Source organism: Caretta caretta, chromosome 3, assembly GCF_965140235.1.
Source record: "Caretta caretta isolate rCarCar2 chromosome 3, rCarCar1.hap1, whole genome shotgun sequence".
Classification (NCBI taxonomy): domain Eukaryota; kingdom Metazoa; phylum Chordata; order Testudines; family Cheloniidae; genus Caretta; species Caretta caretta.
Window position 1 is genome coordinate 14,705,479 of NC_134208.1, and position 9,795 is coordinate 14,715,273.

Genomic DNA, 9,795 nt, shown 5'->3' on the forward strand with positions numbered 1-9,795 from the left:
CCACATACATGCCAGGCATATGTACTCAAACTGAGTTGATCCCTAGTGAATATTGCTGAATAGGCAATCACAGGAAGGTACTGGGTTACTATGATCTTCACCCCAAATAGCCTTTCCATTGCTCTCCTGAATTTTTGCCTGCACGTTTCAACAAACAACAACTCAGTTTCCCAATGAAGCCGCAGGCCTACATCTTGGCTGGTGTAAATTGATGGAACTTTACTGAAGTTGATGGAGCTCCACCAATTGGCACCAGCAGAACACTTGGCCCTCTGGGTTTAAACTTACTTCAAACAGACCCCTGTGGTCCCTCTACATGTACAATAATGGCTTTGAAAGATCTGCCATTTGGTTGCATCCTCTCTATAAGCTCATGAGAGCCCTGCAAGTACAAAGGCATGGCCTATAAAAGAGCAGAGGCCAAGAATCAACAGAGGCCAAAGCTGCTTGGAAAGGCTCTCCCTACATGTTCTCCCCGTCCTCCCCTATCCCCACAGCTCTGATAACACGACCAACTTGGTTGCTAATCTGCCAGACGCCACCAGGCCACAGCTGCACTTCTAATAAGTAAACAAAGATTCTTTACTAGGGCTGGCAGAAAAGAAAGGATGTGGGTACAAAATCCTAGAGATAAAAGCAAGGTGGAGAATTTCCCAGCTACCTTCCCAGAGGCAGTCCAAAAGGAGGGGGTACATGGGTAAACTCCCAGGGTTCCCTGGGTCTCATACCCAAGTTGCCTCTTGAAGTTCATCCTTCTATGGGAGGGAGATACAGTCATAGGCCAAGAATTTCAAAAATGGGTGCCTAAGCTTAGATGCCTAATTTACAAGCCTAAGTGGTTTGATTTTTTTAAAGTGTTGAGCATCCAGCAGCTTCCATTGATGTTGGGTGTTAAACATTTTTGAAAATCATTAGGCCACTTATTCAGATGCCTAAATATGAATTTTAGGTTGGACACATTCCTGGAGGTTTCATTCCATGGCATAATCTTTAATGAAAGATTAATCTTTAGTTCCTGGAGACTCCAGAACAATCCTGGAGAGTTGGCAACCCTAATGGATTTAGGCGGCTTACTTTAGGCACCCTTTTTTGAAAACTTGAATCTTGATCTCACAGGCACAGGTTTGCTCTACCTCTGGGTTCCTGGGTGACAGCAGTGCTCATGCTGCCCTTCACATAATCCCCTTGCTACCTTGCCGTGCCATTGGTCCACATCCTCTTCTAGGTGTTCAGAGCCGTTGTGAAAAGGAAGGCATTTGCAAAGCACAGCAAGTTTTATTGGTCCTACAAACCCCCAAAACTATACAGCATATTCTGGAGCACCACCTACAGGCACCATATCTATTAACTACTCACCTAAATAAAATATAGAGCACTCCTGTAAAACTAGGAGTCTACCTCTCTGATGAAGTGAGCTGTAGCTCACGAAAGCTCATGCTCAAATAAATTGGTTAGTCTCTAAGGTGCCACAAGTCCTCCTTTTCTTTTTACCTCTCTGTAGTTGACAGAGGACAAGAGTTCCCCACGCTCCCCAAAGTATTATGCAAGTCTCCTCCCACACCTTGTCACCTCTTCCTTCTTTGCTGCTGCTGCTGGCTCATCTCCTTGGGCCACTCTCAGGCTGCTTCTTCCCCAACACTAGCTATGCTTGTGTAACAATGCCCCTGGCTGGGTCATCTGTGGGGAAAGAACCCCAGATCCCTGAATCTAAAAGCATGAGCCTCTGCTGGTTGAGCAGAAGGACCAGGCTCCCTTAGCGTGGAGTGGCGGCTGACTTATAAAACTTTTTGTGTGGTCTATTCACTAGAGAGCACCAGAGCCACACTGGGTCCATGTGCGCTGCAAAAAAAGACTTGCAACACTGGCCCTGATCCTGACTTAGGCTCGCGGGGCTCAAGCTGGGGAGTTAAAAATTGCAGTGCAGACATTCGAGCTCGGGCTGGAGCCCGGGCTCTGAAATCCTATGAGAAGGTGGATCTGGGAGCCTGGGCTCCAGCCCCAGCCCAAGTATCTACACTGCTATTTTTAGCCCCATAGCCTGAGCACGAGCCAATTGACCGTGGCTCTGAGACTCAGTGTCTCAAGGTTTTTATTGCAGTGTAGATGTACCCACTGTATCAGCACGAATTATGCTTGGTTCCTTTTGCCTCTTCCAGCCCCACCATGTGACTGTGTAACCTGCTCTACAGCCTGAGCTAACAGCCAGTTGGCTTTTGGCTCAGGCTGTAGAGGCTCATGCACTAAGCTCCAGAGATCCCAGGTTCGATCCTATGCAGTCGTTGATGTTACAGCTGCACAGCCCTCTCCCTGATGGGCTGCTCTCCCTTTCTTAGTCCTGCCCCTGGCCAAATTCTTCCATCAACCCTAGAAGAGCTTCACCTCCTGGCCGGAGCTTTCCTGCATGCTCATGCATTCCACCAGCCCTTTTAACTGGCCTTCTCTCTGCAGCCAGCTGTCTCCATAGTTTGCCACTCACACACATGCATCCTTAGATTCCCAGTTCATACACCTCATCCCTTCTTTTCTCCAGAGATCACTTCCTTTCCCAGGTCATGCTGCAACACACAATATCCTTTACTGGCTAGATGCCAATCCCAGGTCCTTTAAACCCCCTAGGGGATCTGTGTCTGAGTTTTCATTCTAAAAGGGAGGTGGAGGGTGAAACTCAGCAGGGTGATGATGAATAACACCGGGGGGCATTTGTGTATGTGAATGTTTCTTCTCTAAAGTCAAACTGAGTTCCCTGCTGGTAAGTGCGATCCTTTCATCAGCTTTACAGAGCTGAGCTCTGAAGGGAGTAATTAGGTCACCTTTTGTGGTTACATGTGAAGTGCAATTAAGAGAGATTGTGGTAAATTAACTCAGCTTAGCAACAGCAAGCCCTAGTAAACAATTAATCATGGCCTTTGGGGATTATTAATTAACTATTTACAGCTAACTGAATGGAGTGGGGATTTTGATGAGCTGCTGCATATTCATAAAGATCAATGGAAGAGCCCTGCATGGCTGGAACACTGTGAACTTTTAGTCAAAAATGGCTTTTCAGAGGAAATTAAAATTTTCACAATTTTTATTTCATTTTCTTCTAAATTTTTCAGCACAAGGAATATTTAAGGAGAGATTCCCTCTCCCCACACTCACACAGTTCATGCCTCACATACAGTTTACTTTAAAATAAAATTTAAAAAAATCAAAGTGACAGTAAGTGTTCTCTTTGTGTTAGGGTTGAAATTAACCCAATGAGCAACACTGGCCAGAGATTATATGAATATTGTGCTGTGAATTCATTCAAGTCAATGCCAGCCCTTGAATAACAATGAGGGAGGGAGGATTCTGCAGTGTATTCCCCAATTCTTTAAAATGAGAAAAAATATACATAAAAAGGTTCACAAAACTCAACATAAACCATACTGGATGAGTGTGGCTCTCATTCTCCCTCTAGTGGCCATCTCATATAAGAAGATAAGAGCCTACTATAGTTGCCAGCTAGTAGAGTTACTCCTTTAACGCAAAGAAGTCCTTGCTGATGCCCATTCTAATATTAAAATGCTGTAAATAAATTTGCCCCCACTTACACCAACTCATGATTTGCCCCCTTTTTGTTTGTTTTGGTTTTTTTAAAGTGAATTTGATACTAATACATTTTGCTATAGTGGAGCCACAAGGAGACTAAATCTGAAATTTAGGGCTTGTCTACATGGCGAAGTTAGTGTGAAATAATCTAAGGTGAGAATGTAAAACACACTAGCTACTCTGCATTAACACTCCATTTGGACACTCTTACTCCTCACTAAGAATGGCTTTGGGTAGCTCAGCTTAATACACTCCAAAGCATATTAAGCTAAAGTGCATAAAGGCACTCAGTGCAGAGTCAGAGTGTTCATATAGGGAGTCAATGCAACGGAGCTAGTGCACATTATCCACTCCAGGCTTTTTCCCCATGAGGACAAGCCTTTAGCCATGAAACAGCAAAGCAGGCCTTTTGACTGTCGCGCCCTGCTACTTGGAGCACCTGGAAATGCAAAGGAGCATCTCAGCTTTCATTAAAAAAAGCCCTTTCCATTGCAAAGCCAGTGCTGATGCAGGGTTAGTCCTTACAGATGCATGTGACTGATTTTCTATATTTCACATTTTCTTTTTAAACTACTGGTTTATCAAATCCACACACTTATGCCTTGTCTACGCTAACAGGAAAAGTTGATCTAAGCTACGCAATTTGAGTTACGTGAATAGCGTAACTCAAATCAACATAGCTTAGATCTACTTACCATGGGGTCCACATTATGCGATGTCGACGAGAGATGGTCTCCCATCAACTCCCTTTACTCTTCTCGATCAGGTGGAATACAGGAGTCGACGGGAGAGCGATCAGCGGTCGATTTAGGAGGTCTTCACTAGACCAGCTAAATTGACTGCCAATGCATCGATCACCGCAGCGTCCATCCTCCAGTAAGTGTAGACAAGCATCCTTAACTTAACTTTATAGTTAATAAAGCATTCTAGTCTGGCCATTATGATGTGCAGCAAAGCATCGGTGTTCCGCATTTTGGCCATTTATCACACATTTTTTGACCAGCTCTATTCAAGGCCCCGTGGAGGTCTTTAGACAGTTGAGAAAGGCTCTCATGATTTGCAATGATAGCAGCAGAACATGAATTGTCAAAAGCCTTCAGTATGGCAGTCTGATAGCTGAATGTGTTTCCCGAAATAAAGCTAAAACTTTGAGTTGTTGCAAAGTGTACAATAGATGTACTGATGAGACGCTGCTTTTGTTTGAAATGAAAAATTCTTTGCAAGAGCTGATACTCTGTTGTTTATTCACAATGAAGCATGGCGGTGTGTAGCTGAGTGGACAAGAGTTAGGTTTGTTTGGGGAAGTTTTTCTTGAGTGTGGAGGAGTCAGTGGCAAAATGTTTTGCAGGCCTAGCAAAAAATTGCAAAAGGCAGGCCTGAATGATAGTTATCTGGAAGGAAGTAGAAGCACAAGCTTCCTCTTGTTGTCCTGACAAGATGCCTCACCTTGAAGACTGCCGCTATTGAGTAAAAAGGTAATTCAGTCTGTACTCTTCTATGCAGACTACTTATACATCACTATGCAATGGATCTCTTACCTTTCCGGTGTCAGGAGGTAGCTATGCCTTTGGTCCACAGCCAGTATGGTAGTGTAGTTTGTGTCTCAGTTTCTCCTCTGGCTGGGTAGCCAGTTTGATGTGGTTTAGTCCTACAGTCAGATCCCAGTGTCCTCCTCTTCCCTGGTAACAAAAACATCCAAGCAAAAAATAAAACCCAACCCTTCACCCTTTCCTAGCTGGTCAGCCCTTTGCCCAAGTTCCACCCAAGTCTTCTCCCTAGAGAAGAGGGAAGCAAAGGGTGGGTCTTCCTCCCACCACCTCTGGAGGTCCCAGCCTCCATTCCTAAATAAAAATTTGGTGCACATACTAGGCCTGACGTCCACACCACTTCTCTCATCCCAGGTCATTTTGTTTCTCTTTTCCCCTCACATACCTAAATCTTCACCCCTCAGCACAGGGATTGCGACCAGTCTTTTCTTCCACTGAACAATTTGCACATCCCCCATCTCCTGCCTCTTCAGGTCTCAATCTCTTTACAGAGAGCCATACTTCAGATTTTACCCAGTCCTTGGTAGCTCCCTAAGGATGGAAAAGAAGGCTGCCATTATGCCTTTCCCAGCATTCCTTGCTATCCCCACCCTCCATCTGAGCTGAAATCATGAACACATTGTGCTGGGCCTGTAGCCTCCTTTAATAGGCCAGCACACTGTTACAGAGTCCTTCGCTATTCATTTTAGAAGACTGGAGCATCCAGTGAGTATCAAAGATAGGCTGAGACCTGAACCCTGAATCTCAACTCTTAAAAAAACAATTTTTTTTTTGAGGGCGTGAGTATCAGTAATTAAAATCCTAATCTGGCACCTATGTACTAGAATGATGTAAAAGCTCTGGCTAATTACACAAGTTGATTCCCCCAGCTCCAACCCTGATGCCATGTTTAGGCACTGGGTCAGGTCTAAAACTGGAAAGGGCTTATTTTCCAGTTACCATTCAGATGCAGGTGAAATCTCATGAGCTTTCTGTCATGTCCTGCCAACACTCCACAAGAGCAGCTTTTGAGATTCTATGGCTGTCACATCCTAATCCCAGGTACTTTTCAGACAAAAGCCCAAACCCTGAACCTGATTCAGTTCCAGACACCTCTGCAGTCCATCTCTACCATGGGCATAGTTTGGGGGGACAGGGGGAAGTATTACCCCCCGCAAACTGCAAGCCTCAGGCAGATGCAGAATTTGCCCCCCCCTTTCCCCCAAAATGTGGCCTCATTGGCCGGGCTGCAGCCACACACACCCAATATAGGAGTCAAACTATGCCTATGATTCGTACTAATTAGCAATATATATACTCTCAGTAACTGAAAATGCCACATTAGAGCGCTACAGATGGAGGGAGTGTGTCTAGTGGTTAGAGCAAAGGGCTGGGAGTCAGGACTCTGGAATTCTGTTCCTTGCCCTGCCACAACCTCACAGTTTGATTTTTGGGCAAATCACTTAAACATCTCTGTGCCTCAGTTTCCCTGAAAGGACCCTTAGTTCTTTCACAGGCCTGTTGGGAGATTTAATTAATTACTATTTGTAAAACACTGACAGATCTGCAGATTAAAGGTGCAAAGAATTAGATTTTGTTAGTATCTAATGCTGCTGTCACCCTCACACAATAATTGAACTTTGGCAAAGGCTCCACAAAACAGAAACCCTTCTTTGTGCTTGGTGTGGATGGATTATGATCATTTTAGGATTCTAGCTATGTTTGTTGGCATAAACTTAGAGACGTTCCAAACAGCCAAATGAAAAATAAATCTTATTATTGTACATTTATACCAAGCTGGGTTCACAGTTTCCTCTTTATTTTTATTAGATTGCTATTTTGATTTTTTTTAAACAAACAGTGGAATATAGTTATTTTAACTTTGAAATTTATGGTCTTCCTTACAACAGGTAGTCACAGTTGCATTCTTGCAAAAGAAAACAAAATTAAAAATATAGACACAGGAAATAAAATTAATTTTAAAATATATGAAAACATTTATTCTGTGCATCAGCCCAAGAGAACAGACATGTCTCTGACTGATACCCACCACAGACTGCAGTTTCTTGAATTGATTGATTAATAAGACAGAAATGAGGAGGTGTGAATTTATTTTGGACTTGGCCAGCATTGAAAAAGGTTTGGCACAGTTCAACTGGGCTTAATCTGCATTTTAAAGTCTATGAACGATGACCACCTACTGGCACCTTCCCATGTGTTAGGGCCCACAGAAAGGAAACATTTTTCACTAGACTTTATTTCGGCGAATGTTCCTGGATTTATAAAGGTACTAAAAAGGCAATAGCAATCTGATTTCAAACAAATAAAATACCTATTTCCCCTGGCGGAACTGAAACTTGACAGAAGAGTCAAGGACTGGGGGGAGAACGTGGAGAAAATGTATCATTATTTAGAGGTAGATTGTTCGTGAAGATGATGTTCCACTTAAGATAAAATTAAATTCCTCTGGGGTGCTTTCGACATTAAGCATGGTATTGAAAGGTAGTAAAGAAGCAATAAATAACAGTTCAAATGGGAAAAAGCTGCTCGCAGGGGGTGGGGTGCGGGGGGAGCTGAAATGCAGAGAATTTTATCTGAGCTGGAAAAAAAAATCCTAAAAGCAGAAAGATCTCACTGTGCGCCATAGCAAGGATAATTAAAAACAAAGCTGTCTTTTAAGACACAGCAATGCTCCCCACCATCTCCTTTTCCTGGCAAAGCCAGGAAACACCCTCAGAAATAAAATAACTGTAACAAGAAAAGACATCTTCTTGAAGAAATTTTGACTCATAGTTTACTGCTTTATAAGCATTTCAGTAGAAAGATGTCCCACACTCAGGCAACAAGTCAGGAATCCACATTTTTAATGCTAGTTTAGTCTTCTATGTGATTATTTTTACAACATCTGCAATTAAATACAGATTTTTCAACTCCCTGATTGTGACCGGATGGAAAGGGGCTTGGTGCACAGAGAGAGAGAGAAAGAGGAAAAAAGCCATCTCTCACTGAAATGGTCTTCATTAAAAACAGCTCTGCTCTGCTTCTGTTTTATTTCATTTTGATGATTGAAATTTTCCTCATCTAATAGTAGATGGTATTTTTTCTTACACTTCAGTAATCCAAAGCAAAATCCGATAGTGCAAACTTAAGCATTTTCAGGGTGGTAGCAATTTGGGTCACCAAGGGATTGTCATGTTTTTAAAGGAGGGCTGGGGTAGGGGTGGAAGAGAGGAAAGATTGTAAAACTCAGAAATAGCAGTTCAAAACCAAAGTAATTAACACTTAGACAGTGCTGAGATTTTAAAATGCACCCACCAGGCCCCTGTAAAACAGTATTTGGGGGGTGCTAAAACTCACGTCTTGCTTTGCCTGATATTATAGTTCCCCCTGCTATTCCCTATCACACCTGCTGGGGAATTACAAATAAATAACTTGCATCAAATCTCCTCAGCATGAGTTTCATTTCAGGCCTCTTCAACTCACAAGAAGTATTTTTACTGTAACCTGAAAATGTTGCTCACATAATTTTCTTCGGTCTCCAGCGTGATTTTAAAATGCACGCACGTTACTGATGCATGAGGCTGGCTGCAAAGGTTAATCATGTCCTTAGATACAGATGGCAGCAGAGTCAACAGGAGCTGCACCCACATAAGAGAATACAATTTGGCCCCATGTGTGAAGTGTAATAGAATAAGTGTGTGGGAAGGGGGAGTGAAATCTATGATTATTAGTAGATTAGAGCATTTTATAGCCACTGACATTTGTACTTGGTTTCAGTTAAAATGTGGCCTGCAATAAATTGCCATTATTAAAATGTGCTCCAGGTCACCCATGGTATAACTCTATTGAGTTCAGTGGAGTTACACCAGAGAAGAATTTGGACCAGTGTGTTCCAGAATAAGAGGACCTATAAAAATGATGTGGTACATGGAACATGCAAGGTAAAGCACATTTTCCTTTCTTGACTAGTCTTACTTCATTCATTGGATATACAGTATTTATCCTAATGCTAAATGGGAATGGACTGATGCCCAGCTTAGCCAGTGCTGGAAACATTAGCAACATCATAGAGGTGTACATCAGAGTAGCTGGTATACTGAGAGCTGGCCTTTTGAATAGGTACCTTCTGTACCCTTGCTCGGGGTGCAATATTGCAAGATGCACAATGACGTTTCATGCAGGAAGAAGGCTACTTAGTCCAACACTCTAATGGAAGTCTGTAAAATGAGCTTGATCACACTGCCAATGAAGTCAATGGGAATTTTATTATCTATCTCAGCTGGAACAGGGTTCGACCCAATGTTTGGTGATGGAGAGCATCTCCCAGAACTCTGCCTGTGGCCAAAACAACTCTCAAAACCTAGCCCTCTGTACCTTGGGGCCCTGGTGAGAAAGCTATTAGAGGTGCGTTCCTTAGACTTGGACAGCATTAGTACAACAAAGTCTGTTTTTCACCTTGGTCAGGCCTTGTTTGTCAGAGCGTGTATCACTTTCTATAAGTATTTAAAGTGTATCCAAGGGAGAGAAAGTAGAAGACACTCTGCCTCAGAACTTTTTCTGGTCAGAGAATGAGCATGTGTGTGAGAGAGAGCAGTCATATATGCACATTGGTAATTATATAAGCCCATAAACAAACACCTTACAATCAACTACCTTGAGGAAGAAAATTCCTCTATAAGGGACAGAGTCAGTACCT

The 9,795-nt window shown here is 42.9% G+C and overlaps 1 long non-coding RNA gene across 1 annotated transcript in view; it reads right to left on the reverse strand.

Annotated features, from left to right (window-relative positions):
- Window positions 1–5,219, reverse strand: part of LOC142071380 (uncharacterized) — a 31,359-nt gene extending 26,140 nt beyond the window's left edge. Inside the window, exon 1 of the long non-coding RNA XR_012667412.1 lies at window positions 5,112–5,219. This is a non-coding gene — a long non-coding RNA (uncharacterized LOC142071380). The remainder of the gene's footprint in view (window positions 1–5,111) is intronic.
- Window positions 5,220–9,795: the final 4,576 nt, after the last annotated feature.